The sequence below is a fragment of the Mya arenaria genome, chromosome 9 (genome assembly GCF_026914265.1).
Source record: "Mya arenaria isolate MELC-2E11 chromosome 9, ASM2691426v1".
In the NCBI taxonomy this organism is placed as follows: domain Eukaryota; kingdom Metazoa; phylum Mollusca; class Bivalvia; order Myida; family Myidae; genus Mya; species Mya arenaria.
In genome coordinates, this window is record NC_069130.1 from 57647655 (window position 1) to 57674651 (window position 26997).

Below are 26997 nucleotides of genomic sequence, written 5' to 3' on the forward strand. Positions count from 1 at the left end.
AGTCTATTTGATGATGATGATGATGATGATGATGATGATGATGACGATGACGATGACGATGATGATGATGATGAGGAGGAGGAGGAGGATGATGATGAGGATGATGATGATATAGACGACGACGACAAAAACGACGATGGCGACGAAGATGACTAAAATTGCATTGATATGAATGTAACTATGTGAGTTTCAGACTGCGTTTCCCTAGTGGCCGAGCTGGGCGAAGACATCAAGGGTAATCTGAAAACTGAAGGGTCAAGGAGGGCCTTTTACTGTGACCCGGGATATCTTCGGATTGGTGGACACTTTGGATAATGTTTGAATGGACAATGGACGAGGATGCCCCTTTGTGGTAAGAATGTTAAACAAAGTTTTGCACTTTTTCATTGATAAATTGTGATATTATTCGTAACAAACAACACAAAATAATCTATTGTTTAATATATTGCACAAAAGCAATAACATGGCAGTCAACGACATATCGAGATGGATCCTCAGAACGAGCGTTGGACGGAATATCGACGTCTATTTGGTGGTCACATTCCTGCACCCACACAATAGGCGAAACTCATAACTTCTGGGCCGTAGAGCTGACTCGTCCCGTCAAGCTAGAGGGCATCCGAATACAGTTCCGGTCAGATACATGTTGTAGTAAGTTTTTGAATATGTTTTGCCTATAACAGCATTTAAAAGATTTTTATGTGTAACTAAATAATTCAAGTATTTAGACATAAATACGATAATTATTTAGCGTTCTCTGACGTCACGCTTTTCCCATAATTTTTAGGTGTCGTCGTTTGAGCGCCAATTTCAATGTTAAGCGCACCGCCAGCCGAGCGGTTATTGTTTAATTATAGTTTAAATTTGATAACTAACTGAATTATATCAAAATTCTATATGGTCACCAGACATCAACACTTGAAATGATGGCTTAAGGGGACTTTAATGGAATCGTGAGATCAATAGCTTATTCATGGGTCATAGAAATCTTTGTGCATATGGTTAATATTACAAAATGGTTACGTAAATTAACAATATTGATGGGCTTAGAGTCATCGTTTAATTGATATTAATTTTCAGCTGTATAAAGTGAACTATCGTAGTATTATAAAGTGTTTATTTAGTTGACTCCTTTTCGGAACACCGGCCTGACGATCTCTGTTTTCCACTCCCGAGTTATGTAGTTATGTAATGTTTAGTTACCTGACTCCTTTTTGACAGCCTATATAAACACCGGCCGGACGATCTCTGTTTTCCACTCCCTAGTTATGTAGTGTTTAGTTACTTGACTTATTTTCAACAGCCTATAGGAACACCGGCCTGACAATCTCTGTTTTCCACTCCCTAGTTATTTAGTGTTTAGTTACTTGACTTATTTACAACAGCCTAGGAACACCGGCCGGACGATCTCTGTTTAAAACTCCGGAGTTATGTAGTGTTTAGTTACTTGACTCCTTTTCGACAGCCTATGGAAACATCGGCCGGACGATCTCTGTTTCCCACTCCCGAGTTATGTAGTGTTTAGTTACCTGACTTATTTACAACAGCCTAGGAACACCGGCCTGACGATCTCTGTTTCCCACTCCCGAGTTATGTAGTGTTTAGTTACCTGACTTATTTACAACAGCCTATGGAAACATCGGCCGGACGATCTCTGTTTCCCACTCCCTAGTTATGTAGTGTTTAGTTACTTGACTTATTTACAACAGCCTAGGAACACCGGCCGGATGATCTCTGTTTAAAACTCCGGAGTTATGTAGTGTTTAGTTACTTGACTCCTTTTCGATAGCCTATGGAAACATCGGCCGGACGATCTCTGTTTCCCACTCCCGAGTTATGTAGTGTTTAGTTACCTGACTTATTTTCGATAGCCCATAGGAACACTGGCCTGACGATCTCTGTTTCCCACTCCCGAGTTATGTAGTGTTTAGTTACCTGACTCATTTTCGATAGCCCATAGGAACACCGGCCGGACGATCTCTGTTTTCCACTCCCGAGTTATGTAGTGTTTAGTTACTTGACTTATTTTCGACAGCCTATAGGAACACCGGCAGGACGATCTCTGTTTCCCACACCCGAGTTATGTAGTGTTTAGTTACCTGACTTATTTTCAACAGCCTATAGGAACACCGGTAGGACGATCTCTGTTTCCCACACCCGAGTTATGTAGTGTTTAGTTACTTGACTTATTTTCAACAGCCTATAGGAACACTGGCCTGACGATCTCTGTTTCCCACTCCCGAGTTATTTAGTGTTAAGTCACTTGACTTATTTTCAACAGCCTATAAGAACACTGGCCTGACGATCTCTGTTTCCCACTCCCGAGTTATGTAGTGATTAGTTACCTGACTTATTTTCAACAGCCTATAGGAACAATGGCCTGACGATCTCTGTTTCCCACACCCGAGTTATGTAGTGATTAGTTACCTGACTAATTTTCAACAGCCTATAGGAACACCGGCCGGACGATCTCTGTTTCCCACTCCCGAGTTATGTAGTGATTAGTTACCTGACTTATTTTCAACAGCCTATAGGAACACCGGCCGGACGATCTCTGTTTCCCACACCCGAGTTATGTAGTGTTTAGTTACTTGACTTATTTTCAACAGCCTATAAGAACACTGGCCTGACGATCTCTGTTTCCCACTCCTGAGTTATGTAGTGATTAGTTACCTGACTTATTTTCAACAGCCTATAAGAACACTGGCCTGACGATCTCTGTTTTCCACTCCCGAGTTATGTAGTGTTTAGTTACTTGACTTATTTTCAACAGACTATAGGAACACTGGCCTGACGATCTCTGTTTTCCACTCCCGAGTTATGTAGTGATTAGTTACCTGACTTATTTTCAACAGCCTATAGGAACAATGGCCTGACGATCTCTGTTTCCCACACCCGAGTTATGTAGTGATTAGTTACCTGACTTATTTTCAACAGCCTATAGGAACACCGGCCGGACGATCTCTGTTTCCCACTCCCGAGTTATGTAGTGATTAGTTACTTGACTTATTTTCAACAGCCTATAGGAACACCGGCCGGACGATCTCTGTTTCCCACACCCGAGTTATGTAGTGTTTAGTTACTTGACTCATTTCAACAGCCTATAAGAACACTGGCCTAACGATCTCTGTTTCCCACTCCTGAGTTATTTAGTGATTAGTTACCTGACTTATTTTCAACAGCCTATAAGAACACTGGCCTGACGATCTCTGTTTTCCACTCCCGAGTTATGTAGTGTTTAGTTACTTGACTTATTTTCAACAGCCTATAGGAACAATGGCCTGACGATCTCTGTTTCCCACACCCGAGTTATGTAGTGATTAGTTACCTGACTTATTTTCAACAGCCTATAGGAACATCGGCAGGACGATCTCTGTTTCCCACACCCGAGTTATGTAGTGTTTAGTTACTTGACTTATTTTCAACAGCCTATAGGAACACTGGCCTGACGATATCTGTTTCCCACACCCGAGTTATGTAGTGATTAGTTACTTGACTTATTTTCAACAGCCTATAGGAACAATGGCCTGACGATCTCTGTTTCCCACTCCCGAGATATGTAGTGTTAAGTCACTTGACTTATTTTAAACAGTCTATAGCAACACTGGCCTGACGATCTCTGTTTCCCACTCCCGAGTTATGTAGTGATTAGTTACCTGACTTATTTTCAACAGCCTATAGGAACACCGGCAGGACGATTTCTGTTTCCCACACCCGAGTTATGTAGTGATTAGTTACCTGTCTTATTTTCAACAGCCTATAGGAACACTGGCCTGACGATCTCTGTTTCCCACTCCCGAGTTATTTAGTGTTAAGTCACTTGACTTATTTTCAACAGCCTATAAGAACACTGGCCTGACTATCTCTGTTTCCCACTCCCGAGTTATGTAGTGATTAGTTACCTGACTTATTTTCAACAGACTATAGGAACACTGGCCTGACGATCTCTGCTTTCCACTCCCGAGTTATGTAGTGATTAGTTACCTGACTTATTTTCAACAGCCCATAGGAACACCGGCCGGACGATCTCTGTTTTCCACTCCCGAGTTATGTAGTGTTTAGTTACCTGACTTATTTTCGACAGCCTATATGAACACCGGCAGGACGATCTCTGTTTCCCACACCCGAGTTATGTAGTGTTTAGTTACCTGACTTATTTTCAACAGCCTATAGGAACACCGGCAGGACGATCTCTGTTTCCCACACCCGAGTTATGTAGTGTTTAGTTACTTGACTCATTTTCAACAGCCTATAGGAACACTGGCCTGACGATCTCTGTTTCCCACTCCTGAGTTATTTAGTGATAAGTTACCTGACTTATTTTCAACAGCCTATAAGAACACTGGCCTGACGATCTCTGTTTTCCACTCCCGAGTTATGTAGTGTTTAGTTACTTGACTTATTTTCAACAGACTATAGGAACACTGGCCTGACGATCTCTGTTTTCCACTCCCGAGTTATGTAGTGATTAGTTACCTGACTTATTTTCAACAGCCTATAGGAACAATGGCCTGACGATCTCTGTTTCCCACACCCGAGTTATGTAGTGATTTGTTACCTGACTTATTTTCAACAGCCTATAGGAACACCGGCCGGACGATCTCTGTTTCCCACTCCCGAGTTATGTAGTGATTAGTTACTTGACTTATTTTCAACAGCCTATAGGAACACCGGCCGGACGATCTCTGTTTCCCACACCCGAGTTATGTAGTGTTTAGTTTCTTGACTCATTTCAACAGCCTATAAGAACACTGGCCTAACGATCTCTGTTTCCCACTCCTGAGTTATTTAGTGATTAGTTACCTGACTTATTTTCAACAGCCTATAAGAACACTGGCCTGACGATCTCTGTTTTCCACTCCCGAGTTATGTAGTGTTTAGTTACTTGACTTATTTTCAACAGCCTATAGGAACAATGGCCTGACGATCTCTGTTTCCCACACCCGAGTTATGTAGTGATTAGTTACCTGACTTATTTTCAACAGCCTATAGGAACACCGGCCGGACGATCTCTGTTTCCCACACCCAAGTTATGTAGTGTTTAGTTACTTGACTTATTTTCAACAGCCTATAGGGACACTGGCCTGACGATCTCTGTTTCCCACACCCGAGTTATGTAGTGATTAGTTACTTGACTTATTTTCAACAGCCTATAGGAACTATGGCCTGACGATCTCTGTTTCCCACACCCGAGTTATGTAGTGATTAGTTACCTGACTTATCTTCAACAGCCTATAGGAACACTGGCCGGACGATCTCTGTTTCCCACACCCGAGTTATGTAGTGTTTAGTTACTTGACTTATTTTCAACAGCCTATAGGAACACTGGCCTGACGATCTCTGTTTCCCACACCCGAGTTATGTAGTGATTAGTTACTTGACTTATTTTCAACAGCCTATAGGAACAATGGCCTGACGATCTCTGTTTCCCACACCCGAGTTATGTAGTGATTAGTTACCTGACTTATTTTCAACAGCCTATAGGAACACTGGCCGGACGATCTCTGTTTCCCACACCCGAGTTATGTAGTGTTTAGTTACCTGACTTATTTTCAACAGCCTATAGGAACACTGGCCGGACGATCTCTGTTTCCCACACCCGAGTTATGTAGTGTTTAGTTACTTGACTTATTTTCAACAGCCTATAGGGACACTGGCCTGACGATCTCTGTTTCCCACACCCGAGTTATGTAGTGATTAGTTACCTGACTTATTTTCAACAGCCTATAGGAACACCGGCCGGACGATCTCTGTTTCCCACACCCGAGTTATGTAGTGTTTAGTTACTTGACTTATTTTCAACAGCCTATAGGAACAATGGCCTGACGATCTCTGTTTCCCACACCCGAGTTATGTAGTGATTAGTTACCTGACTTATTTTCAACAGCCTATAGGAACACTGGCCGGACGATCTCTGTTTCCCACACCCGAGTTATGTAGTGTTTAGTTACTTGACTTATTTTCAACAGCCTATAGGAACACTGGCCTGACGATCTCTGTTTCCCACACCCGAGTTATGTAGTGATTAGTTACTTGACTTATTTTCAACAGCCTATAGGAACAATGGCCTGACGATCTCTGTTTCCCACACCCGAGTTATGTAGTGATTAGTTACCTGACTTATTTTCAACAGCCTATAGGAACACTGGCCGGACGATCTCTGTTTCCCACACCCGAGTTATGTAGTGTTTAGTTACTTGACTTATTTTCAACAGCCTATAGGAACACTGGCCTGACGATCTCTGTTTCCCACACCCGAGTTATGTAGTGATTAGTTACTTGACTTATTTTCAACAGCCTATAGGAACACTGGCCTGACGATCTCTGTTTCCCACTCCCGAGTTATGTAGTGTTTAGTCACTTGACTTATTTCAAACAGTCTATAGCAACACTGGCCTGACGATCTCTGTTTCCCACTCCCGAGTTATGTAGTGATTAGTTACCTGACTTATTTTCAACAGCCTATAGGAACACCGGCAGGACGATTTCTGTTTCCCACTCCCGAGTTATGTAGTGCTTAGTTACCTGACTTATTTTCAACAGCCTATAGGAACACCGGCCTGACGATCTCTGTTTCCCACTCCCGAGTTATGTAGTGTTTAGTTACTTGACTTATTTTCAACAGCCTATAGGAACACTGGCCTGACGATCTCTGTTTCCCACTCCCGAGTTATTTAGTGTTAAGTCACTTGACTTATTTTCAACAGCCTATAGGAACACTGGCCTGACGATCTCTGTTTCCCACTCCCGAGTTATGTAGTGATTAGTTACCTGACTTATTTTCAACAGCCTATAGGAACACCGGCAGGACGATCTCTGTTTCCCACTCCCGAGTTATGTAGTGATTAGTTACTTGACTTATTTTCAACAGCCTATAGGAACACCGACCGGACGATCTCTGTTTCCCACACCCGAGTTATGTACTGTTTAGTTACTTGACTCATTTTCAACAGCCTATAAGAACACTGGCCTAACGATCTCTGTTTCCCACTCCTGAGTAATTTAGTGATTAGTTACCTGACTTATTTTCAACAGCCTATAAGAACACTGGCCTGACGATCTCTGTTTTCCACTCCCGAGTTATGTAGTGTTTAGTTACTTGACTTATTTTCAACAGCCTATAGGAACAATGGCCTGACGATCTCTGTTTCCCACACCCGAGTTATGTAGTGATTAGTTACCTGACTTATTTTCAACAGCCTATAGGAACACTGGCCGGACGATCTCTGTTTCCCACACCCGAGTTATGTAGTGTTTAGTTACTTGACTTATTTTCAACAGCCTATAGGAACACTGGCCTGACGATCTCTGTTTCCCACACCCGAGTTATGTAATGATTAGTTACTTGACTTATTTTCAACAGCCTATAGGAACAATGGCCTGACGATCTCTGTTTCCCACTCCCGAGTTATGTAGTGTTAAGTCACTTGACTTATTTTAAACAGTCTATATACTTGACTTATTTTCAACAGCCTATAGGAACAATGGCCTGACGATCTCTGTTTCCCACACCCGAGTTATGTAGTGATTAGTTACTTGACTTATTTTCAACAGCCTATAGGAACAATGGCCTGACGATCTCTGTTTCCCACACCCGAGTTATGTAGTGATTAGTTACCTTGACTTATTTTAAACAGTCTATAGCAACACTGGCCTGACGATCTCTGTTTCCCACTCCTGAGTTATGTAGTTATTAGTTACCTGACTTATTTTCAACAGCCTATAGGAACACCGGCCTGACGATCTCTGTTTCCCACTCCCGAGTTATGTAGTGATTAGTTACCTGACTTATTTTCAACAGCCTATAGGAACACTGGCCTGACGATCTCTGTTTCCCACTCCCGAGTTATGTAGTGTTAAGTCACTTGACTTATTTTCAACAGCCTATAAGAACACTTGCCTGACGATCTCTGTTTCCCACTCCCGAGTTATGTAGTGATTAGTTACCTGACTTATTTTCAACAGCCTATAGGAACACCGGCCTGACGATCTCTGTTTCCCACTCCCGAGTTATGTAGTGATTAGTTACCTGACTTATTTTCAACAGCCTATAGGAACACCGGCCTGACGATCTCTGTTTCCCACTCCCGAGTTATGTAGTGTTTAGTTACTTGACTTATTTTCAACAGCCTATAGGAACACTGGCCTGACGATCTCTGTTTCCCACTCCCGAGTTATGTAGTGTTAGTTACCTTGACTTATTTTCAACAGCCTATAAGAACACTGGCCTGACGATCTCTGTTTCCCACTCCCGAGTTATGTAGTGATTAGTTACCTGACTTATTTTCAACAGCCTATAGGAACACCGGCCTGACGATCTCTGTTTCCCACACCCGAGTTATGTAGTGATTAGTTACCTGACTTATTTTCAACAGCCTATAGGAACACCGGCCGGACGATCTCTGTTTCCCACACCCGAGTTATGTAGTGATTTAGTTACTTGACTTATTTTCAACAGCCTATAGGAACACCGGCCTGACGATCTCTATTTTCCACACCCGAGTTATGTAGTGATTAGTTACCTGACTTATTTTCAACTGCCTATAAGAACACTGGCCTGACGATCTCTGTTTTCCACTCCCGAGTTATGTAGTGTTTAGTTACTTGACTTATTTTCAACAGCCTATAGGAACACTGGCCTGACGATCTCTGTTTCCCACTCCCGAGTTATGTAGTGATTAGTTACCTGACTTATTTTCAACAGCCTATAGGAACACTGGCCTGACGATCTCTGTTTCCCACACCCGAGTTATGTAGTGATTAGTTACCTGACTTATTTTCAACAGCCTATAGGAACACCTGGCCTGACGATCTCTGTTTCCCACACCCGAGTTATGTAGTGATTAGTTACTTGACTTATTTTCAACAGCCTATAGGAACACCGGCCGGACGATCTCTGTTTCCCACTCCCGAGTTATGTAGTGTTTAGTTACTTGACTTATTTTCAACAGCCTATAGGAACACTGGCCTGACGATCTCTGTTTCCCACTCCCGAGTTATGTAGTGATTAGTTACCTGACTTATTTTCAACAGCCTATAGGAACACCGGCCTGACGATCTCTGTTTCCCACACCCGAGTTATGTAGTGTTTAGTTACTTGACTTATTTTCAACAGCCTATAGGAACACTGGCCTGACGATCTCTGTTTCCCACTCCCGAGTTATGTAGTGTTTAGTTACTTGACTTATTTTCAACAGCCTATAGGAACACTGGCCTGACGATCTCTGTTTCCCACTCCCGAGTTATGTAGTGATTAGTTACCTTGACTTATTTTCAACAGCCTATAGGAACACTGGCCTGACGATCTCTGTTTTCCCACTCCCGAGTTATGTAGTGATTAGTTACCTGACTTATTTTCAACAGCCTATAGGAACACCGGCCTGACGATCTCTGTTTCCACACTCCCGAGTTATGTAGTGATTAGTTACCTGACTTATTTTCAACAGCCTATAGGAACACCGGCCGGACGATCTCTGTTTCCACACTCCCGAGTTATGTAGTGATTAGTTACCTTGACTTATTTTCAACAGCCTATAGGAACACCTGGCCTGACGATCTCTGTTTCCCACTCCCGAGTTATGTAGTGTTTAGTTACCTGACTTATTTTCAACAGCCTATAGGAACACTGGCCTGACGATCTCTGTTTCCCACTCCCGAGTTATGTAGTGTTAAGTCACTTGACTTATTTTCAACAGCCTATAGGAACACTGGCCTGACGATCTCTGTTTCCCACTCCCGAGTTATGTAGTGATTAGTTACCTGACTTATTTTCAACAGCCTATAGGAACAATGGCCTGACGATCTCTGTTTCCCACACCCGAGTTATGTAGTGATTAGTTACCTGACTTATTTTCAACAGCCTATAGGAACACCGGCCGGACGATCTCTGTTTCCCACACCCGAGTTATGTAGTGATTAGTTACTTGACTTATTTTCAACAGCCTATAGGAACACCGGCCGGACGATCTCTGTTTCCCACTCCCGAGTTATGTAGTGATTTAGTTACTTGACTTATTTTCGAACAGCCTATAGGAACACTGGCCTGACGATCTCTGTTTCCCACTCCCGAGTTATGTAGTGATTAGTTACCTGGACTTATTTTCGACAGCCTATAGGAACACCGGCCTGACGATCTCTGTTTCCCACTCCCGAGTTATGTAGTGTTTAGTTACTTGACTTATTTTCGAACAGCCTATAGGAACACCGGCCTGACGATCTCTGTTTTCCACATCCCGAGTTATGTAGTGTTTAGTTACTTGACTTATTTTCAACAGCCTATAGGAACACCGACCGGACGATCTCTGTTTCCCACACCCGAGTTATGTAGTGATTAGTTACCTGACTTATTTTCAACAGCCTATAGGAACACTGGCCTGACGATCTCTGTTTCCCACACCCGAGTTATGTAGTGTTTAGTTACCTGACTTATTTTCAACAGCCTATAGGAACACCGGCCTGACGATCTCTGTTTCCCACACCCGAGTTATGTAGTGTTTAGTTACTTGACTTATTTTCGACAGCCTATAGGAACACCGGCCTGACGATCTCTGTTTCCCACTCCCGAGTTATTTAGTGTTTAGTTACTTAACTTTTTTTCAACAGCCTATAGGAACACCGACCTGACGATCTCTGTTTCCCACACCCGAGTTATGTAGTGTTTAGTTACTTGACTTATTTTCGACAGCCTATAGGAACACTGGCCTGACGATCTCTGTTTCCCACACCCGAGTTATGTAGTGTTTAGTTACCTGACTTATTTTCAACAGCCTATAGGAACACCGACCTTACGATCTCTGTTTCCCACTCCCGAGTTATGTAGTGTTTAGTTACCTGACTTATTTTCAACAGCCTATAGAAACACCGACCTGACGATCTCTGTTTCCCACTCCCGAGTTATGTAGTGATTAGTTACTTGACTTATTTTCGACAGCCTATAGGAACACTGGCCTGACGATCTCTGTCTTTGACACACGAGTGGCTATGGAGTCTGAGGAGGGTGCGGATTGTGAGACGTTTTCGGGTCCGCCGGAAGATTCCTCCACACCTGTAACCATCATGTGTCAGGAGCCCGTTGTCGGCCGCATTGTCAGAATTCTTCAGCAAAATGAGGAGGAGGAAAGGTCTTTGAGTCTGTGTGAAGTCACTTTGATTGGTCCAGGGCTAATGCAATAGTTTTGACGTTTTTACAAATAAATCCTTTTTAGAAGGTATAGTAAGTTGATTTATTATACCAGAGACAACTGTATATCGACTGTGAATAGGCTTGTTTGTCTTATTTTGACTTTTTGGCTAAAACGCAATTGTCAGATTAAAGTTTAGTTTATATTTTTTGTAACAAAACAATCGTACTATTCAGTTTTAAAGGTGAGGACATGATTGATCGGCAGTGCTTCGGACTTTATAATTTTCTATGCAGTTGAAACTACTGTGCTGATAAAGTAACGGGAAATGTATCATTTAATTTGAAATTGAACGATGTTACATGCCATTGTTTGTTTTCTTATTTGCCCTTCATGTTATTGTGTAAATATATCGTCATACAATAACAGTGATTAAATCATTTACAACTATGGGATTTATCAATATGGTACTGTTTACGATGTACGATGTAAATGTAATTGATTTCTAAATATCAGACAAACCATTACGAATGGAGCGATATTTTTTTTAAATTGTTGGGTAAATAATAATTAATCTGGACAACTAAATATACAATGTAGGGTTTTAAGGTGATTCATGCATATATATTACATTCTAATCAAACAAGTAACCAAAAATATCAAAAAAATATCGACTTAGGATACAACCTCATTGGTTGATACATTGACAACGTAAAATCTGACACAGGGAGTGTGTATCGGATGAGTGGCAGTAGGTCAACCTTTTAAACACAACGGAAATTTAAATTCTTAATGATTAGTCTAGTACTTAATGATTGCCTATCTGCAATTACATTGGCTTAAAATGTAGGTTGTATTCTAAGCATTGTTTCAAGATAGCTACAATAATTGTTTTTTAATGATATTAACTCTAACTCCTATACATCGGATACATATAGCGTTATAAGCGTTTTCAAATAAATGCATGATTTATGACGGAAATTACTCTTGTGTTACAAACATAAGACAAACTATTGACCTTAGTAGATAAGGTTGTTGATAACCATCATTTGCATTTATAATGGACTATTTAGTTTCATACTTGATTCGAACGTAATTCTATATAAATTCTTTATTTTCAAGCCGGATTAATATTATCTTGCTTATAACATATGACCTTTTCCGACTGCGCAGATAGTGAAAGAATAATGACGGCGTTCGCTGCTTTATCTTGCTAAAACATTAAGGAAACAACAGGAAAATGGTTAACGTTGTGTCTTAAGAAGGAAATATGCGATTTTAGCTTTAATGACTTGATATGAAATTGACCGGTACATGCATTCAGCTCTTTTTGTAATCTTACTGGGCTAACCTACACTTTCCGAATTTTGTCTAATTTTAAGGCTCTACTTACAGAAGTCGAGTCTAAAACATGTGTGGCAACGTCTGTGGCAACGACGCCATGGCGTCGTTGCCAAAGAACGCAAAATTTGCTGCCTTCGTGTTTATAAACGGCAAATCAATGTGTGCCTAAACGTTCTTCTTTTTTAAAATATTCTACCGCTTCCAACGTTTATATCTGATGACCCAGCCTAAATTATTTATGACTCAAATACTCGCTTTAGGACGTTACGCTATACACGTAGAATTAATGAAAATTTGTGACCATCGCGATATAATTTAATAATCATTTTACAACAAATTTCTTTGCTGACAAGAATTTTACTATAAGTTTTGCCGTTCTTCTTCGTATTTTGTTCCTGTACCGGCATGCCAAGTGGCGGTAGACGGATGTATCCAAGAGGTAGCAACATGGCAGGGATCGAGGTTCATGGTCAGCCATCACTTTCGCTTCCTTTCTTCATCGGAAAGAACGTAGGTCCAGACGTTCGCGCCGAGGCTGCAAGTTATGTTTAACTGGTGTCAAATTATGAGACATAATTAACTGTTGATGTGGTTTAAAATTGCTTTTTTGTGGCCTTTCTTAATTTTTGTAATCAACCTCGCTACGTAAACACATTCGGCTCTTTTATAATTTTGAAAACCGTTACAAACAGCTCCAGTTTGACAACAGTGCGTAGTTTAAAAATAAATAAAACACGTAAAACATACTGCACCACCTCCTAAATTATTGAAATTTCAAAGTTACAGAAATATGTTAACGACTCAAATCGATCCGGGAGGAATGTGGTCAAGATAATAAACTTAGTATTTCACATGCTTACGTTAAACTCGTACCTTGGGGTTGCATTTGAGGTGATTTGGTAAAGGTCATCGCTTCTAAAATAGAGTAAAATATTTAGTAATAGAGTATGTAAAGTGGTAAATTACGTAGTAAGGTCATTTAGATACTTACCATTGGATTGCACTGATTAGATTGCACTGATTAGATTGCACTGGTTTGATTTTTATTGTATTTCCTTTTTTTTGGGGGGGGGGGCAAGGTCAAGGTCGCTGGGATTTTAAACACGGTCCACGCTCAAAAATGGAGTTAGAAAGAACGTAAGGTATTGAAAATTGGTTTTTTTTGGTCACCAGCTCATTGTCGTTTGGGGCCTTACCATGTGCCTCTAAAGGGGGCAAATGTTTGAATGTTTGACTACTTGGCTTGTCGCTGTAGTTTTCATTTTATCATTGCTATGTAGCAAGCTCATTTAGAGACACACATTTAGATTATAGCGATTTATGGCTGGTCCTTGCTTGTATTTATAAAATATGAAATTCCAAATTGTCCTAATTGCCGTTATTATGGCGTTTCTAGTTCAGATCTCATTGCAAGAAAAATACATGGACGTCAATGCAATTCTATAATGCATCATATTTTCCATTAAGATTAATTGAATCAGCTCGCTTTTTACATGGTAGATATCTTTATTCATACCCTTGAATTGTTCGAAGAAACCCAGTTTTGCCGTGATAATCAGTTAAGCTTTTTTAATATTAACAACGTCTTTGTAAGGAGGCATCATAAACATAATCAAGCAGACGTCAGAGACTTACACGTACAGTATAAAGGCACTCAATTGCAAATGCTTCTAAAACTCCATTACACATACATTACTGATACACATCTTGGAATGTATCATCGATAACATATTTAACACTAAAGTTAAAAGGAAATTGCGAAAGAACTGGATGAGAAAATATAGCAAAACAAGTATTTTTGCGAAAAGACGGCACTCAAAGTAAATCGCAAACAATGTTGGATACATTGTGTAAATACGTTTCTTAAAGCAACTTTTCGTTGCTAGGTTAACATAAATAATGATATTACTCACCTGAGAATCAATTGGCTTTGGTTTTGTTAATAAGTCAAAGAAGCAAAAATCATAAACAAAAGTAGTCGCAGACAGCCAGTTCCCCGCCGAATAAAGAAGAGTATCACCTTCACCTTGCGACAAAGTATAACAGTGAACATTAACTAAGGGCAATAACTCAAAATATACTGCATCCAAGTACCTGTGTAGTGCACTTCTCCTCAAACGGATCTATCTGTATATCAAGTTTAAAGTCAATACCTTAAATACTTTCCCAGTCACGATTCGAACAAGATTGACTGGACGCAAATACACGCATGCTTGCACGTACGTACATACGAACACTGACACACAAACCTTACTATTCCACTTCAGCGATGAATAACAAGAGCACCCAAGACAAAAGACAAATGCTCAACACCATATGTTATGCTAAGGAGGTCCATCGATGCTCAGGAATGAGATGGTTGATAAGGAAGTTGATGGTTGCTAAGTAGGGCCATGGTTTTGTAAGGGTAGATACGTTTGATATGGAACAAGCTACTGTTAAGAATGCAATAGATCATTCAGAAGAAAATATTGCCTTGGAAGTTTGTGGTTGCTATGGAAGTCGAGGGTTTCTAAGAAAAGTGACTGTTGCTATAGAAAAAAACGCTTGATGAACGTTGCTAAATGACCACTTGATAAATATGCATAGGGCATTGCAGATTTGGGATTTCCTTTAATAGGTCTATGTAAAACAAGTGATCTGCAAGTGCACGGCCAACATTGAACCACGAACATGATTTGAACAAATTTGGTAGAGAAACACCAGGCCACAATGCAACAGGCCAAAAAACTTAGCTCTACACACTGCCGTTTTGGGAGTAGGGATTTTTAGAAAAGAAGTTTTTCAAGGTGCTCTATAGTGTCATATAGTGAAAACAATCCCCACTCACTGGCAGTCATTTTTTGGCGAACCAAAATGGCTTGGTGAAATAAAAATGACGGTCACATTTGAAACGTGTTTGTTCTTTTGAAAATTGTGTATCAGTTTATGAGGAGTTAACTTCCAAAATGTAAAGTTTAGCCATTAAATGAAAACAATCCTGGCGGCCATTTTTTATTGCGAACCAACACACAGCATGGAGTGATTTGTTTGAAGGATCATGTATGTGAACTATTTTGAAATTAGACCCGCAGCTTTCGAGATAAATATGCCCAAACGATTCCAAATAACTATGCGTGTTTCAGCTAAAGATGATTGTTCAAGGTTCGCTACTGTACATTCTTTATACTATGTAAACATGAAGAAACATGTATTAAGAGCTTATTAAGGAGAGAAGTTATCTCTTTAATAATTTACCCTGTATACTTGTAATATGCTGATCTATTAACAACATATGAATAAAAACTGTTGAAACCAACATGTGTGTTAACTACGTTGTATTTTGAAATTAGACCCGCAGCTTTCGAGGTGAATGTCCAAACGATTCAAAATAACCATGCGTGCTATGGAATTAATTATTTAGATTCACTAATATACTTCTTATAATTCAGAGAGATGTTTACGTTGATAGCTAACTATTAAAGACTTTGGCGTCATGGTGCTTTACACTCTCATTAAAAAGTCTGTTGGCAATACATTTGTTTTTTAAGTATTTTAATGGAACTTTTGCTGAGAGAGCAAAAGCCAGAATAAATACCAAAACAGATACTTGTCATGCACACTGTTCACATCAGATTTCTGTACGCTATAATTGAACGTTAAGGTTTAGTTTTGTTAGCATTTATTTAAAATGTTAGTTCATGGAATATACACTTTGTGTTTTGTTATAAAATCTGTGAGTTTATTAGAGATAACAAGAGCTCATTATGGCCACGTTGAAGATGATACCAGTTCAAATATCGTGTACCACCACGTGTCTCTGTCCGAGTGTATCCGTATGTGCGCCATGAGGCCGTGGTGTAAAGGAGTAGGGTATCAACAAAAGGTTCAAATATGTATGATGTATCCTGAATTCAACTTAACCTCGACAGGACCACACCGTTCTAAAAGGGAGATGGTTTTGATCGACAAACGCGATATATTATTGCCGGTAAGTATTTGTCATGAGAAAATTTCAGATTGTTTTCGGACTAATAACGGTGAGGGAACATAAAAATCACGTTAACACAACTGTGCAGTAACCACGTTGAAATTGACACAAAAATATTTTTTACAATCAAATTAAAAACACTCCGAGCTAAACGTACGGCACTTGGTTTCCACATACATGAATACACTGAACGAAGAACTTCTTTAAAGCGAAACACAACCATTTAAGACAAATTTACAATGTCTTCAAGACAGATTACTTCTATGAAAACATATCTGTCATATAGGTATATAAATCAACCATACATCAACAATGGGCCAATTGTTCAGAACTTCCTTAAAAACCCATGTTGTTAACGACATCGGTGTTAAGTTTCAAATATGTACTACTATAGAGGTTTCAGGGAAACACATGACTTTTTGTTACGAAAGCTTGGTTTATGCTAGTCTGCAACTGTACTGCAATGTATTCAACTTATATCATAACAGCGGGGGGGGGGGCATTTTGTAACGTTGATATAACTTGTGGCCAAACTACATTGTATAATTATATTATTTGTTGAAATAATTTATATGACGTGCGTATATTATATACAATAAAATGCGATTAAACCAAATCATAACAGTCTTATTTATTATAACGCTGCTACATCGAGTAACCTGTGTAGCCTCACTATTTATGTGAAAAACTTCAGACACAAACTCAATAGAGTAACCTGTGTAGCCTACAGAAACAAACTCAGTAGCCGAAAGTTTAAACATAAAGCTGAGTTCATGTCACATATCTTGGAAAACTGCTACAATATGATTTATATTTCTACAACAGGAAGTTGGTAGGTGCGACGCCCTCTGCAGTTTCAACAATGATGTTTTAACAACCTGTAATTTGAACACTAAAACATGTAAAAAAGAAGGTAAGTTTCCTCAGGTGCATTTTTTCAGTGTAAGGTCAGAATTATATATCGTATTTCTCAAATGTTAATTATATTTGTTGTATTTGTTCTTGTTGCTGCTGCCGTTCCTGATGATGCTCATGATGATGATAATGTTGCTGCTGCTGATGCTGTTAATTTGGATAATAATGATCGTGATGATGATGATGATGATGATGATGATGATGATGTCATATATTTCAGACTGCATTCCGCTAAAGACCGAGCTCGGCGAAGACATCAAGGGTAATCTGAATACTGAAGGGTCAAAGAGGGCCTTTGAATGTGATCCTGAATTTTTTCCGATCGGTGGACACTTCGGGCAATGTTTGAATTGACAATGGACGAGGATACCCCTTTGTGGTAAGAATGTTGAAACAAATTGAATGATAGTTTTGAACATTTTCGTTGATACTTTCGTTTTTTATTTCACGAACAACTTCAAAAATGAAAATAAACTATTACTTAATATATTGCACAAAAGCCAAAGCATGGCAGTCATCGACGATTCAAGATGGGTCCCCAGATCGAGCGTTGGACGGAATACCGTCGTCCATTTATTGGAATTCAAACTTACAGGCACTCTGCACTCACACAGACGCCGTAATCCGGAACGTCTGGGCCGTAGAGCTGACCCGCCTCGTCAAACTAGAGGGCATCCGAATACAGTTCCGGTCAGATTGTTGTAGTAAGTTTTTGTGAATGTTGTGTGGCCTGGTATCAATGAAACTGGTATTATATTAAATGAAATATTATGCATAACTAAACAGATAATAGTACTTAAAGTACCGTTTAAAGAGATGTCCTATCATGTCCGATATTTAAATGAAATAAAGGACAAAAGGACAAGCTACAATAACTTTATCTTAAATGTAGTGTCAGTCATTTATATTATATTCTCGTAACCAATTACGTATACCCTTTCAAATGATATCAACACCATATGAGGTCACAAGGTATCAGTGATTATCTACAGAATTAAATGGTCTCGATACATAATTAGATCATATCTGCATCGTTGTTGTAACCTAGGTGTACGTTACAAAAACAGTTTTGCTCATTAAAATATGGATGGGCTAATTAAAACAATTCTTCTTACATTTTGAGAATAAGTTGTGCATACACTGAACCATGTACTCAGATTAAAATTGGTATGCTATGTAGTGCAGTGTTATTTATTAAATGTATGTTTTAATCTTTTGTAGACTATAGAAACACCGGCTTGACGATCTCTGTCTTCGACTCTCGGGCAGCAATGGAGTCAGAGATGGGTGTGATTTGTGAAAAGTTCCCGGGTCCTCCGGAAGATTCTTCCAAACCCGTTGTCATAACTTGTCAGGAGCCCGTGGTCGGCCGCGTTGTCAGAATTCTTCATCAGAACGAGGAGCCATCGTTTCTGACCCTGTGTGAAGTCACTTTGATTGGGCCAGGTCTAATGCAATAGTTTTGACATGTTTCATCTTAAGAAATATATTGATTGTATGTAATAGGATTTTGATATGAATCAGTCCTGATATTGGTTCATAGGGGAGATCTGACTGTGAAAAGATTGATTAATAATATGTGTTTGTCAAATGTTGACTTTGCGGTTTAAACTTTATCAGGTTAAAGTTTGGTTTAGTACATTTCGTAAAAAACATATTATTGCGTAATCAAGGTAGGGACATGAATGTTTTTCATGCTTCCTAGTCAACACAACATACTAAATGTTTAATTCCACTAAGTTTCATAATGGCATAATAAAATTATACTGTATCAATATAATATTACAGTCTTTTTGAAGGATCCACACAGTACGCGTATAATCGAAATAGTTTTTATATTTAAATTGAAGGGCCTTCCACAGTGCAACAGTGGGTGGGGAGGACCAAAACTTGAAACGTTTAAAAAGTTCATGATGTATTTAGATTGAGGAACGGTCTTATTCGAGAGTAAAACATACAATTTTTGTGTTATGTTTCGGGGATTGACGCTACCGCTACACTTCACACCTAAAGTATCAAAGCGAGTCTTTTTTCTACGGCAAACCTCGAAATGACAGAGAGTTATAACGCTAAAAAACGTTTAACTCGTTGGTTTGGTCAAAGTAAGCCGAAATGTATTGATTGGTCAATATTTATCCAATAATGACTGTTGGCCAATTAAAATGCTTGCATGTGCAAAGTAACCATATAAGCCCACGCAGATAATTTATATTCTTTTATACAATTGGCCCAGGTGAGCTAAAAAGCATCGTCGTGCGCGTAGGCGGCTCATAAAGTTCGATAGCTAATAATCAAACTAATGATCCCCATACGTTCGTTTAAATCAAAGGCTTACTATATGACCATTAGCCTAGGCTATACACTTGTAATGAGTCTTAAAATAGCTGCACTCTCACAGATTTACCGTTTTTCAAACTTTTTTTATTTTTTGTCTTGGAATGAGCAATTTGTTTCGAAATTCGAAAATACCTGCAAACCAGTGATACAAGACTGCTTACAAATGATCAGATCGCAGATTTTCATATTGCCATTCCAAAATTAATGTTTTATGGTTTAGACCGTTTCAACTACGGTTTAAGAAAAATGCATAAAACATCAATTTTGAAACGAAAATATGAAAATCTGCGATCTAATCTTTTGCCAGCAGTCTTTTATTACTGGTTTGCAGATATTTACGCAAACTATTGATTGTTCCATGACAATAAAATAAAAAAAAATGTCAAAACGTTCAATCTGTGAGAGTGCATCTACTATCATCACACCGTTCGCAACAGATTTATGGAAACAGTAGTTGAATGTTAATGTTTAGTTGTGTGATAATTTATCATTAAAATGTTATTCCGTGACTGTGCGATGTGTTTTGTTATTAAATCTGTGAATTTATTAGAGATAAAAAGAGATGATTATGGCCACGTTGAAGATGATGTAAGTTCAAGTATCGTGTACCACCGAGTGTCTCTGTCCGAGTGTATCGGTATGTGCGCCATGAGGCCGTGGTGTAAAGGAGTAGGGTATCAACAGAGGGTTCAAATATGTATGATGTATCCTGAATTCGACATAACTTCGATAGGACCTCACCATTCTAAAAGGGAGATGGTTTTGATTGACAAAAGCGATATGCTTTTGCCGATAAGTTCATGTCAAGAAAAGTTTTAAAATTTTGTGCTCACAATTAATTGAAGACAAACGATGACAATTATGTCGATGAATTTTGAGTGAATCGATTTTGACGATGGAATAAATCATTGTTTGTAAAGTGCAAAATGGCCGATTTTTTCCTGCTGTTCGCGGTGCTGTCTGTGGTTGCGCTGGATACATCTAATTGACAGCTGTGGTGGCAGTGATCTCAGGGCAATTGGTGATATAAAATGAATTTGTTGCTAAAATGTGTTGTAATCGTTATTGCAGTCAGTGTACATCATTAAAGGTTAATCATAAAAATATGTACCTGATACTCGTATATAGTTATATAAGTGGCTGGAATGATCGACAATCACTTCAAACATGGTTCCACACATTTATTATAAATTAAAAAAGATCAGCTGTAAACTGAACGCGTCAACATGTGAATGAAATCAAATAAACGGACATATAATCAATTGTCAGACAATAGACGGAGAGATAAACAACTGACAGATAATCAACGGACGGACTTTTTCTATGAAAAAATCATTATATCTAGGGTTGAAAGGGCAATGATTAATCATTCGATTTTTAAACATTCGAGTCACTTTGATTTGTGGGTGACCAAAAGCGGTGATTCAATCGGAAATCCTCGGTCAATTTCCATCGAAACATACTCTGATGTATATGGACGGTTTACAATGTCAAAAGTCTTTACAATCAAAACATACGGAACACATATGCAAAACACATTGCGTCTAAAATGTACAAAAGTGAAGTAAATATGCCGGGGAAGGGGAAGTTCCGATGACGGTACTGTAAACAAATATTTTGACCAGGAAAGTTAGCTGGTCAGCGTCGACTCATTTGTATTAAAATTGTAAGCATTTCTTTGGAAAATGGGGAATGTAATTCGATGCGTGTTGGATTTATCTGCACGCTGGTATAATATGATACCAATATGAACTTATCAAAACATCGTTGAATTATGACGAACATTCCGGTTCTGAACTGAGTGAAATTCAACGAGAGGTGAAGTGTTTTTTTTATTTCCATGCAGCATTCAGTTGTAGTCTTGCCTTGTTTCACTGCAACAACAAATTTTCGTTCCGTTGTTTATTCTTAGTGACTGTTTAAATTCTGTATGTTATTTTAAGGAAACTACTGGCCAAAGCGGTTGTGCTACTTGTTCGAAGGTAGTACAAGATATCATTGATAACCGTTCGATCTATTAATCCTCTATTGCACAATCTTCAAAACAGTAGCACAACCGCTACCGTAACATTTTGGCCGTCATTTTAAACGTGTATTCGCGCTTTCAGCCGTACGGTACATTTGTTTCTAAATGCTGTAACTATGACTGGAATTGAAAAGAAACAGCTTTGTTTTGACTGCATCATTTTCTAAAGATCTTTCCTTTATTTTGACCCCTTCTATGTCATTATTTTAAAAGGTGACCCTGGGTTATAATATATCCACTCACGGGTCATCATTTTACGCCTCCTTTACGCGAATCTACACCATGCGATTCAATGGGGTTCAAAATACTTTCTTACACCGGCAGTGTTATGCATACACCTGATGCACCACAGAAGTATCGATAGATAATTTTCTTTGCAACACCGATAAGTGGTGGAGCTGGCGTTCAGGAGGCGTGTTATATAGAGTCCAAAGAAACTTACATATATGTTCAATTATCAATAAATTATAGGCTTGATTGATTATAGTAATGGTTATTATTGTCACGCGCGTTTTAGTGGATATTTATATGCACATTTGAGGGAAAGCCTGATTATAGTGAAAACACTCATGCTATAAATAATGAAACAGTAATATCCTAGTGGGAGAAACAAGTAATGGTTCTGACCTCCTTTCCAAACATGCATGTACTCTGCAGTCTACATTGATTTCGTAGCTTCAATAAAAAAGTAGTAAGTAATACGCTAAAAATGTGATTGTGTTGAAACGCCATAGTGTCAGCTAGAAATTAAACCAAAACAAAATTGAACTCGTTTTCTGCAATGGTTTTGGCTGTAGGCTGTGGCGGTGTTTTGCCGGTAATCTTAACGGCCCAAATTTCGAGCTTTGGCCTATATCTAGTATTGACTAGTGATCTTAGTAGAGAAATGTTTGCAGACACAACTATGTTTTACTTTAAGTGTAGTTAAAAAAAACCATTACTGATGGGAATGTATTGCCTGGCCTATATTTTTCGAACTATGTCAAGTCCCTTAAAATGTGGTATTTTCTCATTCAAAATAGTTTTGAGACTTTTGAAGGAAATCATCATACAGGTAATCACGAAAGACCACTTCTTTTTTTGTAAAAATCTCGTATTGGCAATTAAATTGGCGAATCGAAAGAAGACGCTAACGCTGTTACACTTAAGACATTTCAAGGAATTGAGATTATTATTGGCGATAGTATCTTAAGAGACATAATATGTTGATATGACTTTGAAAAGCTGAAAAGTGGATGGGATAAGGGAGATGGAACGTTTTCCTTTGTAAATTTTGAAGGTTTTAGTTTGCTAGATCACTTTTATGTAAAAGGGATTTTACATAAACGAAGACTTGAAGTTAAAGATCCTTATATTGTATCAGATCATTTTGAAATTATTTTTGGTTTGGAGTCCACACGATATCAACACAAGCCTACATGATGGTATATAAGCAATACTTTATAAATTGAATGTTGAGAATAAAATGCGCGCAATTTGTTCTGATGACATTGTTGAACAGTTTAAGTTTTTGAAAACATAAATGTGACCATTTACAATGCATGTAAGTATTCAATCATTTGCTGACATTGTGGATATCATATGTCTATTTTGTAACACTCTAGAAGACGAATATCATTCTTCACTTGAATGCCAATAATTTGCTGAAGTACGAAATATGTATATCAAACAATATAACTTTAAAATACCGAATATGTTTATGTTTATTGAGTTGATGACCTCTAAAAAACTATAAATTTGGCAATGTATGGGTGTAAAGCGTTTGAATAACGAAAAGCTTTTCATATGTTTTATGTGTAGAAAACCTACCCTCTTGTCGCTGTTAACATATCCTGTCTTGCGACTTAAACTTATTTGTATTACAATGTACCTATTATAATGTGTATACCCATTGAAATATTGTTTGAAGTTTTATGAAATATACTTATTATAAACCTTTGTCTTTGTATCAGTAATGTATAAATTTGAAAAAAAAACTCTTCAGAAGTAAGACTTGTAAAGATATGAATTATATTATTTGCATATATCACTTGTCTATTTTTCGCGAATATTTGCCGCAGGAAATTGTTCGATTGTGCTTAAACTTAGAATGTCTTGAAAATGTGTGTTTTACAAACGCATGCATTATAAATAGCTTAAAAGCATGCAATGATGTGTTGAAATGTTCAAAGGAGGTGCTGTTCATAATTTATGTTCACTTAAATCAAACGATCTATTAGAAAATTTAGATCAATAATTGACCCCAAGTCAGTGTTTGTTTTCCAGGCAGATGAAGATGTCAAAGTTTGTATTTATAATGACTTAATTAGAATATATGATTTATTTTACAAGTGAAGATGTTTGGAAGGCCTACAAAGAACGTATATCTTGTGTTGCTGATTACTTTATTAATGAACAACTATAATGCAGTTGTTTTTTCTGCCAGCTGTCAGTTTTCAGTATGGTGCAGCTGTTTAATTAATTATTTGACATTGTCAATTTTCAAGAAAAAAAGAGGAATATTATATTGTCCCTTTAATAATCATTTTCTTCTGCTATTCGAAATAAGCTGACTGATTATTATTGTTTCTGTGTATGAACAAATTATAGGATGTTGATATTAGCCAAACAAAGGACGTGTCAGTCGAAGCCATATTGACTTAAGCTTTCTATTTTTTATTGTTTCTTTGTATGTCACACTGGTATAAGACTGAGCTTTGTAAACCGGGTAAACTGCGTTTTGTTTCATTTAAAATGGTGAAGAAGTAAACTTATCTTTGATAAAAGTCTTCATTAGAAACAAAAAAATGCCTTCCAGTGAATCAATTATGACGCATTTTATCACGTGGTATACCCTTACTGTGAAATTATTTGAGAGTTTATTTTCTTAAAACACTCTGACAAACCTTTTCACAAAACCGCCACCCGATGAAGTACTGTCAAAACATTATTTTGGAAACAGGTTTTGTCGAAGTGTTTGAGGAAAACTAATCACCTAATCCAACTCCGGTGATAAAACGAAAGCGGACCTCTTTAAGCGGCGTAGACTGCCCTTCGTTTCATTTAAAAAGCAAAGAGAACAAAAAGTTATCTTTGTTTTAAGTCTTTATCCCAATCAAAATGTTGCTTCCGGCCTAGCATTTATGACGTAATTGATCACGTGGTTTACACTATGCACTGTTTTAGCAACATGTTATATGTTTGATATAACATTATTTTAAAACTGCACTCTCACAAATTGACATTGTTTTTTGTTTTTTGTCACACAATCAGCTAATCTTGGTATCAATGCCTTCAATTCAGTCATTTAGGATAACTCACAATAGACCAGCTCTCAAATGTTTAGGAAACTGCCGATAATTTTATTTTCAATATATCAATGTTTGAACGTTACTATGAAAAAGAATTTCGATGTGATCTTTGTCAGCAATCTTGTATCACTGGTTTCGAGACATTTACCCCAAAACTGGCTAATTCTAAGAAAAACCAAGAGCTGTCACAGAGACAGCGCGCTCGACTATTCCGCCGCTTTTCAGTGTAAGGATTGAAAAGATTTGGCGAAACATACATGGATCACTGTTAGATTAGATTTCAATGCAATACATGATGTGCTGAGATATAATTTTAACCAGAATTTCTAAGTCTTATATTAAAGGGCCATTATTTGCAAAATACAGTTATCTAACTTGGATTCAATTAGGTTGGGTGGTTGAATACCATTGTATAAAGTCTCAATGCAATACATCAAGTAGTTGCTGAGATATTATCATATGTGTGCTATCATGCAAGACCTTAACCAGAATTTCTAAGTCGCATAGTAAAGGGGCGAAAATTATATAGTATGAAAGATAGAGTTACCTTACTTAATTAAATAAGAAAGTTAAATGGTTGGGAGCCTGTGTGTAAAGTTTCATTGCAATACATCATGTATTCGCTGAGGTATTGACTTAGAACCTTAACCAGAATTTCTTTGTCGAATAAAAAGGACCCATTATTTGAATTAAATGCAAAGAAGAGTTATCTTACTTGGTTATTTAAGTAGATTGGATGGTTGAGTACCATTTTATAAAGTCTCAAAGCAAGACATCAAGCAGTTGCCGAGATAGTAACGTATGTGTGCTTACATTCAAAACCTTAACCAGAATTTCTAAGTCAAATAATAAAGGCCCATAATTTGCATTATATTCAAAAAAGTGTTATCTTACTTCATTAATTTAGTAGGTTAGATAGTTACATATCTAAAGTTTCAATGCAATACACGCAAAACCTTAACCAGAATTTCTAAGTCGAAATTAAATGCAAACTAGAGTTATCGAACTTGGTTAATTAAGTAGGTTGGATGGTTGAGTACAATTGTATCAAGTCTCAATGCAATACCTCAAGTAGTTGATGAGATATTAACCTATGTGTGCTTGCACGCAAAACCTTAACCAGAATTTCTAAGTCAAATAAAAAAGGCCTATTATTTGCATCAAATGCAAAGTAGAGTTATCTAACTTGGTTAATTAAGTAGGTTGGACGGTTGAGTACCATTGTATAAAGTCTCAATGCAATACCTCAAGTAGTTGCTGAGATATTAACCTATGTGTGCTTGCACGCAAAACCTTAACCAAGGTGTGACACAAACGCCGACGCCGACGCCGACGCAGACGCTTGGGTGAGTAGTATAGCTCTCCTTATTCTTCGAATAGTCGAGCTAAAAATCATTCGAGATAATAAAAATCAGTGTTAGTAGTAAAAGAAATAGTAAAGAATATGGGAAATGCGTACGATGGTGTGGTATATATTATAGTAATACATCATTTTGAATATTTAAACATGTATATCAATTATATTTAGTATGCATATACATTTAAATCATAGTATTAAAATAATCGATCGATTCGTAAACGATCGATTTGAAGTCACAATTTATAACACTTTCGCATTTAAATGTCTCATCAACTTAAGAAAGGAAAAAAATGTCACATCAAAATCAGAACGGAAAATGTTACATCAAATGTCAATCGAAGAGTGTCGTTTCAACTGAAGAATGCAAAACTAACAATGGAAGAAATTCATTTCAAAATATAAATGAAAAAATTGTTACATTAATCACAAATTAAGAATGTCTCAACAATAAAGGGTTGCCACATCAACATGAACATGTCATATCAATAAGTCAATTAATATAAGGTTATCACATCGACTTAAGAAGGTCCCATCAACAATGGAATGCTACATTAAGAACAGCTTGTCACATCAAACATTAATGTAAACATTTTTTCTTCCCTTTTCAAACGTGTTTCCATCCAAAAGGCATCCAT